Source organism: Tenrec ecaudatus, chromosome X (assembly GCF_050624435.1).
Source record: "Tenrec ecaudatus isolate mTenEca1 chromosome X, mTenEca1.hap1, whole genome shotgun sequence".
Taxonomy (NCBI): Eukaryota; Metazoa; Chordata; class Mammalia; order Afrosoricida; family Tenrecidae; genus Tenrec; species Tenrec ecaudatus.
In genome coordinates this window covers 157,834,624-157,857,518 of record NC_134548.1, presented here as the reverse complement: position 1 = coordinate 157,857,518, position 22,895 = coordinate 157,834,624, and the positions used below count along the sequence as shown (strand labels likewise).

At 35.9% G+C, this 22,895-nt stretch overlaps 1 non-coding gene across 1 annotated transcript; it reads left to right on the top strand.

Moving 5' to 3' along the window:
- The first annotated feature begins 8,297 nt into the window (after positions 1-8,297).
- Positions 8,298-8,361, top strand: LOC142435275 (U7 small nuclear RNA). Its single transcript, XR_012781367.1, has one exon. It is a non-coding gene; the product is annotated as a U7 small nuclear RNA (small nuclear RNA).
- Positions 8,362-22,895: the final 14,534 nt, after the last annotated feature.

The window sequence follows — 22,895 nt, the reverse complement described above, 5'->3', positions numbered from 1 at the left end:
ATTAACATTCTCAGCATATCTCAAGGAAAACATGCTTCAAAAGTTAAACCAAGAGATGGAACATTAAAGATTCCATAGGTAAAATATTGAACAATGAAGGTGCTATCAAAGGATTGAAAGCATGAAGCCAGAACCAATGTTTTTTCAAAAAGGGAAAATGTATGATTTTCAAAGAACCAAGGGTATCGAAGCTAGGTGTCATGCTGCACTTAAGATTAGTAGCAAAGGGAGGTTCCAGGAATTAACCTAATGCCACTGAAATGTTTCAACAAGCTGGGAAAGCACTGGAAGCACTCATTACGACTCTAAGCCAAGAAATTTGGAAAAGACCTACCTTGTCAACTGACTAAAAGAGATCCATATTTGTGTCTATTCCAAAGAAAGGTTACCCAACAGAATGTAGAAAGTATTGAACAATGTCATTAATATTTCATGCAAATAAAATTATACTGGCAAGAATCTAAAAAAAACCAGCTGTAGCAGTAAATTGACAGATAGTTGCCAGAAATTAAATGGAGATTTAATTGTTGATGTCACAGATATCTCTACTGAAACACAGAACCCCACATATATATTTACTTGTATTTTTACATAGGCATTCAGCTGTGTGAATCACAACAAACTATGAAAAAATTGAGAATAGGAATTCCAGAACACTTCATTATGCTCATGCAAAAAATGTAATTGGACCAAGAGACAATTTCAAAAATAACAAAGGGATATTGCTGTGTTTAAAATCAGGAAAGGTGTGTGTCAGGATTTGTATCATTCCATCATGATTACACACTCTTTGTCCTGAGCAAATAATATGAGAAGCCAGGCTATATGAAGAAACATGTAGCATCTGGATTGGGGGGAGGCTTATTAACAACCTGAAATATACAGAGATACACAGATGAGATCATCTTGCTTGCTGAATACAAAGAGGACAGGAGTCACTTGATGAAAACCAAAGGTGGTAGCCTTCAGTATGAATTGCAAGCCAATGAAAAGAAACCCAGAAATATCTCACAACTGGACCAATAGACAACATCATAATAAAAGGATAAAGGATTGAAGTCAATAATATCATTTGCTTGGATCTACAATCAATGCTCATAAAATCGGCAGCTAAGAAAGCAAAGAACACATTTCATTGGGTAAATCATACAAGATCTCTTTAAAGTATTAAAGAGTTAGGATGTCACTTTGAGGATTAAGGTGTGCCTGACCCAAGCTGTGGCATGTTCAATCGCCCCATATGCATGTGAATGTTTGAATATTAACAAGGAAGCATATCAAAAGAATCAATGCATTTGAATCATACTGTTAGCAAAGACTATTAACAAAAAATGTTCCTTTGACTATCGCATGAGCAAATCTGTCTTGAATGAGGTACAGCCAGAATGTTCCTTAGAATGAAAGACGGTGAGACTTTGTCAAGACGAGAGAGACCAGTCTTTTCAATTTTCTTGCTAAAGTGGAGGGGCAGTAAAAAAGAGAAAGAGCTTTGACGACAGGGATTGACACATGGCTGCAACAACGGGCTCAAATGTACAGACAAATGTGAGAATGGATCAGGACATGTCTTGCCTGAGATGATTTGAGTAGGAATTGACTTGATAGCTGCTAACAACAACATCAATGAGAGAAGAAACATGATTAACTGCTGGGAACTGGGATAAGCAAATGCTTTGCGAATAGGGGAAACACATAGTTAACTGGGAGACTTGGATAGTGAAAGTTAGGGCTAAGTACTCCTCAGTGGCAGGCAGAATGAAGGACCTATTTAAGGTAAATAAATATTCGTGAATTGCAAATGGAAGCAGCCATCCTAATTATGGTCATTTTATCAAGCAGAAGTCAGCTCCACAGGTGCAAGTAAATGGTCTGAGAAAGAGCAACGGGAAAAAGTGCTAAATTGCTAATAGAAAGGTTCGTAGTTTGAACCTCCCCATAAGCATGTTGGAAGAAAGGTCTGGTGACTTCTTCTGAAAGGTCACAACCTTGAAGAACCCTGGGACTGCCAGGAGTTTGCATGAAAACCAAACACCTATCTAGCTATTGCACCAATGTCATAATTTCTATTTTTTCTTCTAAAATAAATAAAATGTAACAATAATCTTGATAGCTCAGTCCTTAAGTACTCAGCTGCTAACAAACCTAACAAACAGGTCAGAGCTTAGAACCCAACAGTGGTCCCACAGGAGTGGCAGATGGCAGATGGCTTCTGTAATGATCACAACTGTGGTAAGTCAATGGGGCCATTTGACTCTGTCCCGTGGGGATGCAATGAGAAGAAATCAACTTGGAGGCAATGAGTAACGGGTATATCTCCTCTCAAGAATGTCATGTCCACACATCATTTAATAAAAATAAATATATAGCCCCAATAATTTAAAAAATTACAAACTTGATTGGGACTCAAGTTGAATTTAGAGAATTAATATATTTGACAAATTGAGTCTTTCCTTTCAGGGATATAGTCTGTCAATCCATTTATTCTAGTTGTCCCTTACAACTTTCAGCAAAATGTGTATACTTTTCATCATCTAGAAGTTCGCACACTTCATATATATATGCTAATTATTTTGTTATTACTGTAAATTGAGTCACATGTACTTCTCTTTTATTTCTGAAAACTGTATTTCTTTTTAATTTCTTCATTCTTATTCCTTTTGCCCAGTTATTGTGTGTTAACTATAGAGATTTTAGTATGTGTAAGAGAAGTTGTAAAGGTGAGCATGCTTGCCTTTTTCTGACATCAATGCTTAAGTTTGTGAGAGGTTATATCTTAAGTACACTAGAGATTTTTGGTAGATATCTTTTATAAAGTTCAGGATTGCCTATATTGCTATGAGATTTTATTACATGATTGTTTTCATTTACATGATCATGTAGTTTTTCTCCTTTAATCTTTTAAAGGTGAAGGAATTGATTTGTTTGTGGTTACAGCACCTTTTCATTCCTGGGAGGAAAAAACCCTTAGTCATGATGTATCTGTTTTATAGTACTGAATTTAGTTTGCTGATCCTTGAATCAAATGCTGTGAGTGAATGATGATGGCAGTTTTCTGCCTTTTTAAAAAAGATTATTTTAGTGACAGCAATTTCAGTGAATGATTTTTTTGCTACTGCATATTTGGCCATAATGAATGATTATTCATGCCTTCTCTGCTTGTCAGGACATTTTTAAACTATGGGTAGTATATTCAAGTTATTTAAAAGTTATAGATATATTTATGTTTTATAATACTTGAGTAATCTCTGGTGGTTCAAAACTCCAATTGCATGTGTGAATTTTGTAATACATTACAATAAACCTATTCACAATATTTTTACTACTTTAAAATAAGACTCTTCTAGTTTTAATTATATATATCCCTCTTAATCCCTAAGATTGTTTCTGTGCTTTACTTTTATCTTTACTTTTCTTGTGCACCCTTGTAAGCAGGTTGTATTTTTTATTATCTTCAACGAATATTTGTGTTAAGGCTCAATGTTGTTATTATTTCTGGTAGTATCTTCCCACTATTTCCTTAGATTTTTTTGGTCATTCTTTTTCGAACTTCTAGAGTACAACAACCAGTCTCTTGTTTTCAATTATTTTTGCCTTATAATTTATGAATTTGTATCCATACATTTTTAATAAGTAATAATTTGGTTGCATATCACACATTTTGACATGTAATATTTTCCTGATCTTGAATCTCTAAATATTTTATAATTCCCATCACTGTGTCTTAGTTGATTTATGTGTATGTATTGTTTCCAAAGTAATTTTTATCATAAAGTGAATTGTCTATTATTTATTTCTTATTTTCATTAGATTGTAGTAATCTATGATCTGTATACTTGAATTCTTAAATATTTATTGAGGATTCCTTTAAAATATATTAGATAATCATTATTTGATAATATTTCATACGCTTTAAGGTAATACATTCTGAATATATTGCTTACACCAAACTTGCCAATTTTATGTTTCAGTCTTCACTAGCCCCAGTGATTTGTGTCTTCCTAATTCATTAACATCTCTATCCGGAGAGACCTGTTGGAGAAGGACATGATGCTTGGTAAAGTGGAGGAGTAATAAAACATCAGAAGGTCCTTGACAAGTTGGACTGACACAGGGACAGCAATAACAGGCTCAAACATAAGAGCAATTGTAAGAGTGTCGCTGGACCAGGTGTTCCTTCTGTTGTACCTAGGGTTCCTATGAATCAGAAGCAACTTGACGGCACCTGAAAACAGTAATGACAACATGTATGTCTGTGAAAGAAAGATGAGGATTTCTACTCCCATAAGTAGTTACAATCTTGCAAGATAGGAGCTGTTCTCCCCTATCCTAGAAGATTGCTATGCATTGGAATCCAGTCAATGACAGTACGTTTATTGTTGTTATTTTAATGTGTATATATGGGACTTCCAGTTCTTACATAATGATTTTTGATTTATTAATTTCCATGGAACCATATTGGCCATCAATCATTTCTGTCATCTTTGTATTGCTATAGTTGGTTGAAGGCAAGTTTTATGGGGTATCATCAATAGATATGAGGTATTTATGCATATATGGGAAAAGTATGAGTGTATAGAACAAGAGAGAGATTGAGCTAAAGAAATTTCTCATGCATTGGTCAGACCTCAGGTTGGAGGCTTCTCCTAACTCACAAACTCATCAACAGGCTATAAGGCATTCTGCTAGCACAAAGTCAAAATTAACAAAAGGTCAGGTTATCATCAGGCAGAACAGAATCCAAATGGAGCAGAAATAAAACACAAAAACAAAGAGTTTACCTATACACAAAGGATTCAGGTCACACTGCCAGGGAACTGCCTTTCAACTTTCAAATAGTAGATATTATCATTGAAGTGATTTAATTAGCAAAGATGTCATCATGGGGGATGCCTGTGTACTTTCAATTATAAAACTATCAAAATATATCATAAGGGCCAAATAATGAGAATCATGGCCCAATCAAATTATACATATCCTTAACCATCACAAGAACAATTCCAGATGAAAATCTATATCTAGATATTGGCAAACACTTCTTGGCTTAATACTAGGTGAGGTACAAAGTAATTTATTTATAAAGAGGTAGTGTATCAATTCCTATGCATTGTAATGAGGACTGGTTGCTGCTGCTGGGTAGTGATGCTTGAGATATCAGTGGGGTATGGGGCAACACATGCTCTTGGTTATATGAGGAGACTTCCAAAAGTTCATGAAACATAGAATGAAAAGATTTGTTTTAAAAATATAAACTCTATTTCTCAACCTGAGATCCATCAAAGTCCAGATACTTTTGTAAGTGATAATAGCAGCCATTTAATGCCTTTCTGAAGAACTGAAAGTCCTGGGAATTTAACTGTCAATGCAGTCTTTCATAATTGTTAGCTGAATAAAAATGGATATCCTTTAAGAATTTTTTAAAATTAGGAAATAAAAAAAGGATACAGAAGGAACTAAATAAAGACTATAAATTGGATACCTAGTAATTTCCCAAGTGAAACACTACAAAAATGATCATCATTTGATGAGTTGAATGAATAAGAATATTGTAATGGTGGAGAATGACTCTGGTGAAGTTTTCCCAGGTTTTCGGCTAAATTTTTTATTAACTTTTTCAAAACTTGCATAATGAGCAGATGTTATTCTTCTTTGGCTCTCCAGAGAGCCAACAAGAAAATGCCTTGAACACTCCCCCAAACTGTTGTCATTACCTTTTCCCTTGATCGGTTGGCTGCTTTTGCTTTCAACACCTCCAATTCCTGGTCATTGCTTTGTGCTTTTTTTTTTTTTCAGGATTCCACTAGTGATACATGTGTAGCTCATCTTGACACAATAGTGTTGGCATCCATTAAGGATAATGTTTGCTTAACTTTAATAATTCAGTTATAATTGAAGCTGAAACAACTGAGATGGCTTGATATTGACCATCATTTCTGATGTTAATCATTGATTTGCTTGCTTGGGGCACAAACTTCATTAATGTTTTTCTTGAATGAATCTATTTAGACTATCTGCCACTGTGTGCATCATCTCATCCCTTCTTAAAACAAATGATCCATCTGCAATCTGCTGGTTTCTTTGGGGATTTCCCCAAAAACTTCATAACGCATGATTGATTTAACCATTCTACCATTCAAGCTTCATCATAAATTGGATGCTTATTCTTGCTTCATTCTTAGCAGAATTCAGGTTGTTCTGATAAGGGTTCTTTTAAAACTGATGTTTCATCCTTCTTAGTGCCTCGAATTAAATACTGTTCAAATGAACCATAACAAGTTAGTACGAGTTTATTTTTGTACTATTTTTGTTTAATCCATGGATAGTTTTTGCATAAATTACATTTTCTATGAATGTTTTGAAAACCCCCCTCATACTTAATCTCCAATCTAACCAGCATTGTTACTTTGCATTCAAGGTCATTGGATTGGCTGATGAAATGGGCTGACTAAAATTTATACTATAGGTCACCATGTTCTACCTACCGGTAATTTCTTGAAGCCTGCTGGCGACTTTCTGCAGCATGTCCATATAAAAAACAAAACATCTTCAGACTCTTGATACTATGGATGTCCATATACATATTTCTTCTCCAGACTTCCATGTCTTTAATCAATCAAGTTTGTTCCAACCAAGCCCCGGACTAATGTTATGCTATTTTGCAATCAATGTAGAGTATGATGAGACATATTTCCTTCTAACACAAGTAAACAATATATATGCTATAATTTCAGACCATTGGGATTTCCATTAACTATTGTATTTATAACTTTATTGTCAGAAATCCACAGGGGCTATCCTACCTTATCTTTTAGGATCGCTATGAGTCAGAATATACTTGATGGCAGGGAATTTGGGATTTGAATTTGTTTTGCTGGGATTTTTAATGTGTATATTTAGGAGTATCAGTCATCTCACAATGATTTAACATATAGAAAACAAGAATATTCACACTGGATCATTAGGTAACATTGTGATAAATGAACAGAACATAGAACTTTTCAAGAATTTTATTTAATTTGGGCCCAAAATCAAGGTCCACAAAATTAGTAGTCAGACAATCAAATGGCACATTTTGTGAGAAAATCTGCTGCAAAGGGCCTATTTGAAATGTTAAAAATCAAAGATAACAATTTGATAACTATGGTACACTTTAGGATGAAGCTGCATCTGATCTATTTTCAATTGTCTCATATGCATGCAAAAATTGGGCATTGAATAAGGAAGACTGAAGAAAAATTTGTCTCATGAATTATGGTATTTATGAAGCATATTGATTAAGGCACTTGTTGCCATAAGGATGAACAAGTTTTTCTCAGAATAAGTACAGCTGAAATACTAGTTAGAAGTAAGGATTTTGATACCTCATCCCACATATTTTGGACATGTTATTCTGAAGGACTCATCCTTGGTGAAGGATAGATACCATGAGCCATCAAATTTAAAGCTCAGAAAAAAGAAGAAAGACCATCACTGACATGGGATGACACAGTCATTCATCAATGAGTGCCAGCACACCAGCAGCTAAGCGGGCAGTGAGCCCTCCTGCACGACAGAAAATTGCTTTGAGTTAGACCCACTTTGAGGGCACCTAACAAGAACATGGTCCTTTGAGTCACTGCACAGTGACAGTGACAACAAAATCATTGTCATTGTGTCAATACTGATTGATAGCAACCCTATAATATGGGCACAATATGTTTTATGGAAGCATTTTACCACATCTTTTTTATGCCATTTTTGTCATTGAATCAATTTCAACTCATAAATATAAGAATAGACAGCCTCATCTTTCTCCCTCGGAAGGGGTGGTAGATTTGAACTTCTGACCTTGCAGTTAGAAAAACAATGCATAAATCACTATGACACTAGGGCTAGGTTCTCTTTCAGAATAATGAAACACTATTTTAGAATTAAATTCTGGATGAAGCTACCATGTTTTACAAAACCATATGTACCATTGCACCATATGAACCAAACTCTAACATTTATATTTAATTCTCAGAGGACTGATCACATCAAACTCTTCCATAAGAATATAGTTGTTGGTTAAGAGAGACATACTTTTAGTAAAAATAAGATCTTTAAAATATTAAAAATACACATAGAATATATTATTGCCTTTACTTCTACTGTCATTTGCTGTTATGAATTGAACTGTGTCCCTCCAAAATATGTGCTCTAAATACTAACACTTTGACCTTAGCCCTGGTTGTGTCATTGATTCCCTATTGCGTGCTTAAGCATGAGGACAAGAATGCAATCCCACCAAGTGCTATCTGCCCCCATAAAATATCTATGGTCAGTGTTACAGCTCTTTTAGAATTTGTCTAGCAGGTTTTCTGGTTGTTTGTTTTTGAAACCCCCGCCCCCCCCCAAAAAAATTATCTATGGTCTTAGAATACCTGTAGAGGGTTAAACCCTGTAGAGGGTCATTATGAGTCAGAATTGATTCATTGTATTTTTGCTGGAGTTTATGCCTGTGATTATAATCCCAACTATAATTTGTTACTAGAGTTTTGTTATGTTAATGATGTAATACATATGTTATTCTGTTAAGACTCACAAAGAGACCCACAAAACAGGCTGCATCGATTACGGTACAAAATCTTTCCATAATGCCTCAGAATTTGAGAGCTTATGCAGTATACAATCCACTTGCATGGGATCCCATGTAACATTTTATGAAATAAACAGAGTTACTTTTCAGCAAAGAGCTGAAGTGGACAATTTCCGAAAGCTCTGGCCTTCTGGAGCACTGCTTAATGACTTAAAGGCATAACTTAAATGCCCAAGGACAAGTGATACTTTGCTGAATAGATTTGCATAGAAGACATGCATATAGTGCTGGCCTACCTTGTAGGAAAAATACATTGGTCTGGAAACCAAGGAATGGAACCAGGAGTACTTCTGCCTATCTTCATTCCCTCCCAGTGAATCACCTGAAAAATGTGTGCTGTTCATCCTTGGCCTGGAATTTAATGGTTATAAGCCCTGACACAAAATGAAGATCATTTTTAATATAAAACAATGGAGGCCATTTTTATCAGAGGACTCAGCAGGTGTAACATTTTAGGTCATGTGACTACTGATTGGGCACTCCTGACTTCTATGCAAGGGGGCCAGCATACAGGGAGAGGAGCCACCAGTAGGCTAGGGAGAATTGCCTTTGCTTTTAAGGAGGAAGGAATGGTACCACTATTAATGAAGGAGTAGCTATCCAAAGTGGGAGATTCCAGAATGGAGAAACGAGGAAGGGGACAATCAGTATCAACTGCAACCCCGAGAGGAGCTAGAGCACTGGGGGTTATATTTTGTATCACACACATTCCTCCTTAAAACTGCCTCTAGAAGACAGATCCACCAGATTCCTGGAGAAAGTACTCCCGGAATGTCACTGAAGGCCAGCTCAGAAACACCAGTGGGGAACCATGAGAAGCAAACACATGCACTCCTCAGCTCTCCATGCAAGAAGGCATTGCTAACCCAGCTATCAGAAATATCAGTAGTCTTCCATGCACACAACTCTTTCAGAAATTCCGCAACTGCAGATATATGCCTCACCCAAGGCTATGCCCTCTTCTTTGGGTAGCCCATATTTAATGTCTGACTGATGCAGAATGACAATAATCTGATCATCTTGGCTCCAGAACACCCCTAGAAGTTGGCTCAAGTTGGCTGTGGCCTGCATCACAGCCTGACTTGATCCTTTGCCCAGTTCTTTCTCTGCACCCCACCTTCTCCCCCACCCCCAACACACCCAGTGATTGTTTCTTTTTACAAACATCCTGCATGATACATTCCATCTCAGTCTCTGCTTCCTCAAAAGGTTAACCCTCCAATTATATATGCCTAATAATAAGTGAGGGGTATAGAGGGGTAATATGATTTTTTTTCTTGCAAGGATAAAAACAACTTTGAGAAAGTAGCAAGCTTGTGAGAATTTCGGAGTAGTTTGGTGCTACCCCCAGTTCTCTGCCTCTAACTAAGTATGATGTTTTTAATTATTATTAGATTCTTACCATTTGCCTAATCACTGGGATACCCCCAATATTTATAATTCAACAACTGCATCATGCTTTAAGTTTGGTTTCAGGAAGCTTAAAGCTCGTACAAAACATGTGGCAATGGGGTCAGATAATGGCCCTAGTTTTATTACATGCCATGAAGGAGGGATTTGAGGTTTCAGCTTTAGTTAATTCTGTCAGAAATAATCATGGAAACCCATCCCATTTAAATTAGCTTCTAGCAAGATATACCTCATCTCCACAGCTTCACCTTCAGTAGGCTCATCGCACCAGAATCCCCTGAGCAATTCTTCATGAGGGTCTTCTACACTATGACATATTCAGCCAGTTTACCAGCTTTGAATGTGAATGGGTGCCTAAAAAAGCAACCACTTTAGATGTATACTCTGGCTAATTTAAAGACAAAAAAAGGAATGTTCTGGAAAGATTACAGAGTAGCCCAAATAATTGGAAGATGATTCAAATAAAAAAAATCTCAGGAAAGGCAGGGATCTAGGATATAACTCTGGATTGATATTTATGACAATGACCGGCATGATGTGGCCCAATGTATAACCCACTATCTCACCAGGGCACATATAGTTGTTACAAACAAACAAACAAACCCCCAAACCAACTTAACCCATGGTGATCAGGTTGATCCTACTTTTAAGAACAGAAATACAATAAGGCTTTCATGGCTATATCTTTATAGAAACTGACCAACAGGCCTTTTCCCACAGAGCCTTTGGTTGGGTATGAACCCCTAATTTGCACATTGGTAAAGGCTAAACGTTTGCAAGTCCCAGTGACCTTTGTTGCATAACTACTTAAAAATTAAGTGATTATACAGCACGTAACATAGCCTCAGTTTTAGGTGTACTATTTCTATGAGAGCTATTTTAATGTACTTACTCTCATGTATTGTTGTGTTCTCATTAAATTTCTATCATATTTGTCTTTACTCATTTTAAATTTGCTTAATAAGCATATTCTTTCATGACTTTCATTGCTTTATTACATTTTAAGTCCTATAAATATAAGGGTTCCTCTTACTTTCCATTAATGCTCTTCTCTTTCAGCTCTATTTGTTGTTATGTTGCTGTGATACTTACCTTCTCTGGAAGCATTTGTTTGGCATGTCATTTTTCTTTTATTTGATGATTTGTGACATAAAATGTGAAATGTATAGAATAATAATAAAATAGAGTATATGTCTAGTATGACGATTCTGGATGTCAGAAACAGTTAAGCAATCCATATATGGTCTAGCCCTCCAGGTAATTTCAATTAATAACACACACACACACATATGCAGGAAGGGGGTTGAAAGGTTGATATAAAAATCCATTTCTTTTAAATTCCATTTTTCTGCAAAATTTTCGAAGCTTGCTCACATATGTCTCTCTCTGTGTGTATGAATGTATATATGTGTATATGTAATTATATATACATATATATTTACTATCTGACCACAGGTATGAACACATTCATCTTCACAAGTCAGACTACAGCTAAAGATAAAACTGAATTTGTGAATTCTTATTAGCACTTGTAGCGCTGCTGGCTAATATTGGACTCATAATTGTGAGGTCAGTGGTTCAAAACTATCAGCCACTCCAAGGAAGCTATATAAACCTATCTGAGCCTATAAAAATGTACAACCTTGGGAATGCTCTATACGATGTAATGGCAGCTGGGGTTACGGTATTGGGATTTAGTAACACTGTACATGTGAAAGTTTAACAATTAGAAAGTAAGCCAACCCCCAAATCAATGCCTTTGAATTATAGTGTTACAGAAGAGTGTGGAAAGTACCGAGGACTGACTAAAGAGCAAGCAAATCTGTCTTGGAAGAAATAGAGCCCCAATACTCTGTAGACAAGAGGATGACAAGACTTCACCACGCATACTTTGGATGTGTCATCAGAAGAGACCAGTCCCTGGAAAAATACATTATGCTTGGTCATGCAAAGGCTCTCAATGTGACGGATTGACACAGTGGCTGCAACAATGTGCTCAAACATGACAATTGGGAGGATGGCTCAAGAGCAGCCAGTGCTCCTTTCTGCAGCAGAAAGGTTTGCTATGAGTCAGAACTTAGGAGATGGCACCCAACATCCAAACAGCTTAGCACTGTGTCTGTGTAATCATGGAGTCCTGGTGGTGCAGGGCCTTACATGTGGGGGGGCGGGGAGGTAACTGCCAAATCAGTCACTAGAAAGCATCAGCCACGAGAGAGAAATGAGAGCTTTCCTGCTCCCTTAAAGATTGACAGACAGAGAAAATCTCAGGGGAAATTCTATTTCATGTGATGGCAATGAATTTAATATTTTATGTGCCATTAAAACTTGATATTGTCAGCAATTTTCACATTCCCCACACATAATAGGCAGTAAACCTATGCAAGTATAGACTCACTTTCCCTTCCTGATGACCACTCAGGTTTATCTCCAAATATGTATTGACCTGCTCAATAAAAAGCTCTTTCTTTTACAAAACTTTCTGTCTTTAAAACCCTTTCCTTAAGGTTTCATATGAATTCTTACATGTTTTCAGCTCGTGAATATATTTTCAGTTTGTGGTTAGCATTTTTACTTTTGTTGTGATCATTTTTAGGAATATAACTTCTCTATTTAAGTAGAATGATAATTGTGAACATTCTAATTTGTGGATAATATATTTTGCCATAAAACTTAAAAGTGAAACCATTTGTTTATAGTGGTCACAAATTTGTAAAATGCAAATGTCAATAAATACAAGGCAATGGTTAGATTCATCATGCTATATGCATGGGAGAAAGAACCCCAGTGCTTCAATGGCCTGTGTTGCACTGCTGACCAAAAGAAGGGGTAACAAGCCCAATCGCAGTTTCCCAGGAGAAAGATTAGGCAGTCTGCTCCTGTAAAGAAGCACAGCCAGAAAAATTCTGTGGAGCCCTGCTACTCTGTCCTCCAGTGGTACATACTGTACAGCACTTATTAGAAAACATGTGTTAGTACTGTGTATATTGACACAGGTAGTGTCATGCTTTCTTAAAAGGGAAAAAAGGCTGCTTCTCAATATTTATGACAATTTTTATTTGAGCATGTTATTGCACTCACTCTAGGATTAAGAATATTCTAAAACTAATTTTATGAAGAATTATTACCTGACAAGTACATCATTGTAATGAAATAGAAAGCTTTAGAATATTTCAGTATTATTCAGGAATTTAAATTTAAAAATTAAGTTTTGAATTCGTTAGTTTTTCTTAATGATGAAGATAATAAATTTTCCTTTTAGGGCTTTAACTGGTTGGCATAGGAAGTAGTAAAGTGCTAGTATAAATTTCTCTGAGATATTTTGTAAATTCAATGCTGATTTCCACCTTGATCTGAGATATTTTTAAGTATGTTCTCTTCTATTTAACAAACAGTGAACATTCTTCTAATCTTTCTGCCTTCATAATTTATTTCTAATTTTGTTAAAATTTCATCAAAGAATGTGAAGTTGGAAAACTGCTTGTTTATATCAAGTGAAGTGACCATATGCATGCCCTGTTGCTCAGCCATTCCAATTGTGGTTGTACCCCGAAGACAAAAACATGCCCAGGTTCACCAAAGGACATGGACCGCACTGTTGACATTAGAGCTATTATAACAAATGGAAAACTGCCTACATGCTCATCAACAGTAGGCTGTCAAAATGAATTGTCCTCTTATCTCCATTTGGAATTCTACACAAACAATGGCAAACATAACTACAGAAGGCAACTTGGTTGTATCAGATAACCATGTTGTGGAGAAGGTGATATGTACTACATGAGTATGTAGATTTGAGATGATAAATAGTCAAAACTATTTTCTGATGTTATAAATAATTAAAAGAGTGAGTTCCTTTCAGAAAAAGGCTTCTGTAATTAGGATGATGCTGTGCTTCCTGAACTCAGATCTGTGTAGTCGTATTATTAAAAATGTGTATGTTTGTACACTTTAATAGCTAACATAACATATAAAATGATTGAGGTTGAAAAAGAAGCACTTTAAAATAATTTTAAGTTAAACAAGAATTTATTAGACAAGGTAGTGTTTACTTAGGTTCAATTAACAAAATGGATACTTGTTCATAAAGAAAATTAGGGCTCAAAAAAAATAAAAAAAAATTAAAAAAAAAAAGAAAATTAGGGCTCTAATAACACAGGGAAATAAATAATGATTCAGTAAGACTTTGGCCTACTGTTATCATGGTCAGCTGTTCAAAACCACCAACAGCTCCTCTGAAGAAAGACTGGGTGTTCTACTCCCATAATCAGTGACAGTCTCAGCCACCTGCAGGGGGTTGCTATAAGTCACTATTGAGTGAGAAAACTATTAATAACAATAAACAAACCACTTATAAGAACTGTATAGATGTGGATAAACTGTATTTTAAATTTATATGAACATGAAAATGTCCAAGAAAACTAAAAGCAATAGCAACAAGAAAAACTGATAAGCGAACATTGAAGCATGGTTCTTGGTCTGTCTGAAAGAAGAGCATGCAATGGAAGCTGCAAGGAAACGATCTGTCCAATGGAATAAACAACCACATAAACCTTCGTGTAAACCTGAAAAGTATGATGGTGTCTAAGTACGACTGCCAACGTTCCTTCAAGAGATCATATTAGAAGGTCATTTATAGATTGAGAAAAAAGTGCAACAATACTCAAGATTGTACGAAGGACCAGGCTTACTGGTTGAGTAGAGATCGATGGAATTCTGAAGACTATGGCTCTTGTTCACCCTCAGGACTGGAAGTGAACTCACCCCTGTGCCTCAGTTTTCAGACAACCAGTATACCAGTTTACATGGGGAACAATAATATTAATATGCACACCATAGAATAATTAACCACTTGAGATCAGAAGGGTTACATTTATCCCAGGACAAAGTTCAGAAATGGTAGGAAAGGAGGAGGAGTTGAAATGGGAAATACATGTATAAATTAGGATCATTAATGTTTCATTGTGGGGATTGCAAGGAATAAGATTTGTAAAAATATATGTATGAACTGTTGAATGTAAAACAAGCAGATGTCTCTGTAAAATTTCACCCAATTCACAAATCAAAAGAATAAAATAAAACAAAAACTGAAGAACTAGTAGGACTCAAAACCTTATTTGTACCTTTTTTTCCTTTTAAATAATTTTATTGGGGGCCCTTACAGCTCTTATCACAATCCATTGTGTCAAGCACTTTTTTTTTACATATGTTACCATTATAATATTCAAAATATTTTCTTTCTACTTGAGCACTTCATATCAACTCTCATTTTCCCTCCCTATCCTCACCCTCTCTCATGAATGCTTTATAAACTCTAAATTATTATTAGTTTCATATCTTACAAGGTCCGCTGTTTCCCTTTACTCACTTTTTGGTTGTACATCCCCCTTGGGGGTGGTGGTTATATGTCAATCAATGTGATTGGTTCTCCACCCCCCACCCCCACCCCTCAACTTCTTCCCATCCTCCTGTTAACTATACTCTCATTCCTATTCCTGATGTCTCTTCTGGATTCCCTGTGTTGCGAGCTCTTATCTGTGCCAGTGTACATGCTCTGTTCTACCTGGATTTGTAATGTAGAATTCGGGTCATGATAATAGGGAGGGGAGAAGCATTAAAGAACTAGAGGAAAGTTGTATGCTTCATCGGTGCTATACTGCACCCTGACTGGCTAATGTATTCCTTGCTTCCCTTTGGTAAGGGGATGTCCAGTTGTCTACAGATGGGTTTGGGTCTCCACTCTGCACTCCTCCTCATTCACATTGATATGATTTTTTTGTTGTGGTTCTTTGATGCCTGATACCTGATCCCATCAACTCCTCATGATCATGTAGGCTGGTGTGTGCTTCTTCTGTGGGCTTAGTTGCTTCCCAGCTTGTTTATCTTGAAGCATTTAAGACGCCTGATGGTATATCTTTTGATAGCTGGGCACCATCAGCTTTCTTCACCACATTTGCTTATGCACCCATTTTGTCTTCAGCGGTCATGTTGGGAAGGTGAGCATCACCGGATGCTGGGTTATTAGAACAATGTGTTCTCACATGCAGGGAGTGCTTGAGTAGAGGCCCAATGTTTGTCTTCTGCCTTAATACTTAACATATAGTTTTATGCACATAGATCTATTTCCCTATGGATATATATAAATATATTTACATATGTACATGCCTGCATTTAGAACTCTATAAATGCCCTTTGCTTCCTCTTTCTTTCCTCTCTTTCTTTTTACTTTCCTCTTGTCCAATATCATGATTGGCCTTCATCATCTACCTGCACACGACCTGATTGCACAATGGTTTAAAGCTTGGCTATCAACTGAAAGGTTGGTGATTCCAATTGGTGGAGAAAGATGTTTCACAGCATTAGAAACACTATAGGATAAATCTACTCTGTGCTGTAGGGTCACTGTGAGTCATAAACAACTTGGTGCAATTGGGATTGGTTTGGGCGGGTCTACCTGCTCCACTCAGACGAACTCATCAGATTACAGTTCGTAGAGTAGAGCAGTACTGATAAAGCATTTATGTACCCTTATATTATGTTGTTTTGTTTTAAAAATTGAACAAAGATGTCCACATGGCTCTTTCCTACCAGCTGTACTAAGAACGTCCATGAATATTATAAATGCAAAATTTCATCCTTAGATGAGCCCTTGTGCCTTTGTGGTGTAAAGGTTGGCCTGCTAACCACAATGTAAGTGGTTCAAGCCCATCACTCACTTAGAGAGAAAAAGAGAGGCTGTCTGCTACCATAAACATTTATAGAAGGCATGGGAAATCTATATAGATAGGGCCACTCTGAACTATAATAGACTTGATGGGTCTGAGTTTAGTTTAAATAACAAGGAAAGGACATCAAGAATCATAGGAAAGAAATTCTGTTTGTAGATTGATTATGAAAGCAATGGTACAATTATGCTTGATATGATTGAAGTATGGAATGATACCACATGTGTATTAAGGCCCAAGCTACACTACAATTTTGTTTCTCTTTTAAGAGCATAGATCCAGGATGGAGATCTGGGCTTGCACTAAATCCTTGATCCAACTTAAGAACAATTAGTCCTTACATCATGATCACTGAAGATAAGGATCCTGCAGCAAAATGTGGTGAAGAAAGTAGATGGCGCCCGGTTATCAATTGAAATAGCGATTGAGGTCTAAAAAGCTTATATTCCAACAAACAGCCTTCTAAGCATGGAATCAATTAAATCCACACAGAAGAAGCACACCAGCTAATGTGATCCAGAGATGACAAGTACAAAATTCAAATATGGTGAAGAAAAGTATTGAAGTTAAAATCATGAACACAATTTGTGAAGGCTATGGAGGACAGTGGGCGCCACAAACCCAGTGACAAAGTATACAGTCAGACATTGAGAGTCCATGGTATATCCCCTATAGCCCTTAGCAAGAGTCCTGATTAGCCCTACTGGCAGGCAGAGACCACTATATCCTTAAATGTGCTGGTTAAAACTCCATACTTGGGCAGTTAACATCTCTATAGAAACACCCTGAATTTGTTCTGGGGACAACTATCTTTGCTGTTCCATGACAAAAACTTCTCTGACATCTTAAATATTGATGAAGGTCTTTTCTGTTTTCTGTTACCGTGGGAGGGAGTTATATGTAGATCACTGTGATTAGCTCCCCCTTTCTCTCCCACCTTTCCCTTACCCTCCTAGTATTGCTACTCACATTATTGGTCCTGAAGGGTTTTTCTGTCCTGGATTCCCTGTGTTTTCATCCCTTATCTGTACCAGTGTCTTGTTTTATGTGCATGTGCATATTATTATCTCTGCAGGTATATCTCGATAAGATAGGTGGGATGACAAATCTGGAGGAGAAAACAAAGGGACCCATGGTTCTGGGGTGGTGGGGGATGAATGGGAAACAGGGAGGCAGGGGAAAGGAAATGGATATTATGAAACCCAAGGACAAGAGAACAACAAGTGACACAAAATCGATGGTGGCAAGGGTGTAGGCGGCCTGGTAGGACTTGAGCAAGGGCAATATAACCAAGAGGAATACTGAAAGCCAAACGAAGGCTGAACAAGACAGTGGGATAAGAGGAAAGCAAAAGGAAATAGAGGAAAGAACTAGGAGGCAAAGGGCATTTTGAGGTCTAAATATAGGTATGTACATATGTAAATGTATTTATATATGATGGGGAAATAGATCTCTGTGCATATATTTATAGCTGTAGCATTAAGGTAGCAGATGGACATTGGGCCTCTACTCAAGTACTCCCTCAATACAAGAACACTTTGTTCTAGTAAACTGGAATTCTGTGATGCTCACCTTCCTGAAACGATAATTGAAGGCAAAGCAGGTGCATAAGCAAATGTAGTGAAGAAAGCTGACGGTGGGCTGCTATCAAAAGATATAGCATCTGAGGTCTTAATGGCTTGAAGAAAAACAAGCAACCATCTAGTTGAGAAGCAAAAAAGCCAACATGGAAGTATCACACCAGCCTGTGTGATCACGGGGTGTTGATAAGATCAGGTATCAGTCATCAAAGAACAAAAGAATCATATCATTTTGAATGAGGGGGAGTGCAGATTGGAGTCCCAAACCCCATCTGTAGGCAACTGGACAACCTCTTACAGAAGAGTTGCATGGAGGAGACAAATCAGTTAGAGTGCACTAAAGCAACGATGAAGCATAAACTTTCCTCTAGTTCTTTAATGCTTCCTCCTCACTTCTATCATGAACCCAATTCTGACTTACAAATCCAGCTAGACCAAAGGATGTACACAAATACAGATAAGGCCATTGGGATTTTTAAAAGCTCTCAGATAATGCTAATATGCAGTCAAGATTAAGTATAACTTCTCTTGTCCATGAGCTCTTGAGTGTAGACATCATGGCACAAACAGCTTTACAGGATCATAAGTTGGTGCAGAATTTGAAAATTAAATGGATATGGAGCTTGAAAATGAGAATATAGCCAGAGAAAATCATGCTAAAAGGGGTTAGGTATCTATTTGAATTTGTCTCTAATAAATTCAGTTCAAAATTTTTAGAAGAAAAAAACAGAAAAAGAAATTCAGTTCAACTGCAGTCTTCAATTGATTCTGACATCTTTCAGGTTGAATGAGATTTTCTTTATTTTGATTTCACCAAAGAACATTGAAGCATCCTAAAAAGATCACTTTGGGATAAAATGATCTACTCTGCTACACCTTATAAATAATCCATTAGAATAGAAAATGTATTGAAATGTTCAACTGAATTTATGTTAGGTTTTATAAATGCACCAGGATAATCATAACAAGATACAACTTAGGGCCAAATGGATCTGTTAGGGAAATAACTAATTTAAAGTTTACTCTCTCCAGGAAGAGATCATTCATAATGATCTTAAATTATTTATGAATGCAGCTGCACTTCTTTTTTTAAAATTGTTTTGCAGGCAATGTCTTCAAATTCTAAATAGTTTCATACCAAAGGCAAGCAACAGATACTTCATTATTCTCAAATAGAGAAAAAAAAAACCTTTAATAATCAATCAAGTTTAGGATTTACTGATGATTTTCTAATTGAAATTTTATTAATGATGGAGTCAAAATAGAAAAACAACAACAAAACCAAAAACTTTGCACTCTTTCCCTATTCAAATTGTATGTATACTGTCGAATTATATTTTAGAACATCTCTCTATTATAATAATTAATATCAGAAATAAATGACATTAAAATGTGCTGTTGGAAAACTAACAACATTTTCCAAATTATAATCAATATTTGTATATTCAAATACAGTGAACAAAAATCAAACCAAAATATTTCCCCATTTAATATCATGTTACCTCCATAAAACAAATTGCAAGACAAAATGGTCATTAATGTATCAACATCCTAATACATCAGACTTTTGCTGCTGTTGTTGTTTTAATGTCACTCAGCCTTGAACTTGGTTCTCCAATAGACCCCTCAAGGCCCTGGACTTCTCTCATCATTATGACTTGCCTTTCTATTAATGCACATTATTAGGAGATTCTGACCAGAAAAAATATGTCTATACTTGCTTGCCAAGCATGATGCCCTTAGTAGATAGGAAGGTACATGAACATATGTCAAAACAGCTCATAAAACAAATTTCATACAATAGATGATGGGTTTGAAGAGTATGAGTATAATGTTGCATTTTCCATCTGAAAGGTTGAGATCACAGCCATTATTAGAATGTGTACAGGGCACACTTTCATATTGTAAGTTGGATTAATGGCCTTCATTACAGCTATATATCCAGAGCTATTCTCACATTTCCACCTTCTCTTTCAAGTGCGCTTTAGTATAATTAGTTAATCCAGTTGAACACAAAACAAATGTTATTTTTAAGAAGGTAAGCATGAGACAGAGGAATAATGCCATTCAATTTGTTTTTGCTAGGTGTCACATATTATATCATGGTAATAGAGGGAGATGAGATGAACATTTTAGTCTAAGCCACACGATGAAGGCTTTGAATGTCAGCATTTGGTGATTGTCTATCGTTTGGCAAGCACCACAGAATCATTCGAGGTTTTTAAGCAGGAGATTACCACTGTTATATTTGGGATTCAGAAAGGTAATAAAGACCCTCTGTACAATGGAAGAAAATATCACCTGGTCCTGGACCTTCCTCAAAATGGTTGCTGTGTTTTAGCCTGCTGTTGCATTTCCTGTGCCAATGTATTTTGTTGAATGCTTTCTTCTTCTTCACGGACTCTCTGCTATTTCAGGTATTATATGCTTTTGCAGGGCCTGGTCCCCCTGATAAGATGCCCAAAACACATGAGACAAAATCTTACCATCTTGGTTTCTAAGAGGCATTCTATGTATACCTCTTTTGGAAGTCCACATGACATTCAGTATTCTTGACACACACCATAACTGAAAAGTGTCCTTTGTTCCAGTTTTCCTTATTCCTGGTGCAACATTCACTAGCTTCTGAAACGGTTAAAAAGAGATCTCTTAAGACCACTGCACCTCATTCTCCAAGAGGACATCTCTGATTTCTAACACTTTGAAGAGGTACTTTGCAGTACATATGTCCAATGCACTATCATTCAATATATTTCTTTGTTGTTGATTTCTTGAGTGCTGCTTTTCATTTGTTTGTTTGTTTAGTGCTTCGATGGGTGAGGGTATAAATTCAAGTGAAATGAAATCCACAACACATTAATTCTTTTCTTCTTTTATCATGATGTTGCTTTTGGTCCAGTTTCGAGGACTTTTGTTTTTAAATAATCAGTTTAATAATAAAACATATATTTAAGCAAAAATCATCTTCAGAGAAAAGAGGAAATTACATAAGGATAAATGGTCAATTAAACAAGAGGGCAGAACTATAATAACTATCTATTTACATGATGAAGGAGTCTCAAAATAAAATATTTAACACTGAAATTGAAAATATTGAAATATCTGTTCATTTATATTATTGTTCTCAATATTTATTATAAAGTAAAAATGGAAAATTTTAAACATCTATTAATTTATGTTTAAATAACAATAATAAACCTACTAAATAAATGTCATTTGAAACAGCAAAACATTAGGAATAAGAGAGATAAATATATATTTCTAAATCTCTTTAATTCCTGGAGTAATAAAAATAATTGAATTTTCATATATATTTTATCAGAATTAATATTGTCACTCTCGCTTCTGAATTTTCTTGAACTCTACGGTTGATTCAAAAAGTTTGTAGAAAATTAGGAACTAAACGATAATGGAAATTTTGAAGCACCTTGACATTTTTCCACCTTTAATTTTTAATCTATTTTTTGTCTTTATGCCTTTATGTCGAAGGTGGGTCCCTTGTAGGCACCATATTATTGGGTCCTGTTTTCTCATCCATTGAATTTATCTCTGTTTCTTGCCTAGTGCATTTAATCATTTGCCAGTGCAATTATCTTAAGGTATGAATTTATTATTGTGTTGCTCTGTGTATGGTGGTGGTTGTGTGCGTGTTGCCGCTGGTTTCTTTGTTTCACAGAATTCTCTGTGCAGAATCCCTCTTGCTAGAGAGTTCTTTTTTTTGTACTCACCTCCTTTACTGCTGTTGGTGTAGTGTTTCCTAGGCCTTTGTGATTTTTCTTGCTTTGGTTAGGAAGAGGCTTAATAATTTTCTTTGATATTATCATTTCAGGTTAATTTATTTTCTTCCTAAGTTTCTCAGTCTCTCCTAGCTTTAAATCAACTTGATTTACTCTCCATTTCTATGTTGTGTAACTACACTATTTTCTCCTTGTAGTTTGTAATTGTCTTCATTGCAAGTTCATATTTCATCTTGCCTATTTTCAGTTTTTTCAGTAAATTTTACTTTTGATAATTCCATATATGGTTGATTCTGGATGGTGTGGTCTGTTAATCACAGGTTGTTGTGTAGTGTTGGTTCACTTTCAGAAGAACTCCATTTAGTTTTTCCCGTAAAGTGTAACTGGTTTTCACAAATTGATTTAACGCTGTCTATCTGGAATTGTCCTAATTTAGCCATTGTATTTTAGGGGGAGATTTAATTGGTATATATTAATTGATTACTCTCTTTTTCTCTTCCTTTAGCATTTTCACATAGGCCATCCCATACATCTTGTTTGCATGGTATCTGCAAGGAAATCAGAATTTAGTCTTTTAGCTTTGTCTTTGTAGGTAATTTTCAGTTTTGTCTGAGTTACTTTCAGTATTATTTCCTTGTCTTTGTTTTTTGAAAGGTTAATTATAATATGTCTTGGAGATTTTCTTTTGGGGACTGAGCATGTATGAGTTTCATTGAGCTCATATTTATTTCTAAAAAGGACAACAGTTGTTTTATAGTCTATGATTTTATTTTTAAATCATTTCATTTATTTGTTTGTACTTATTCTTATTTGTAGTTCCTTGTGTATT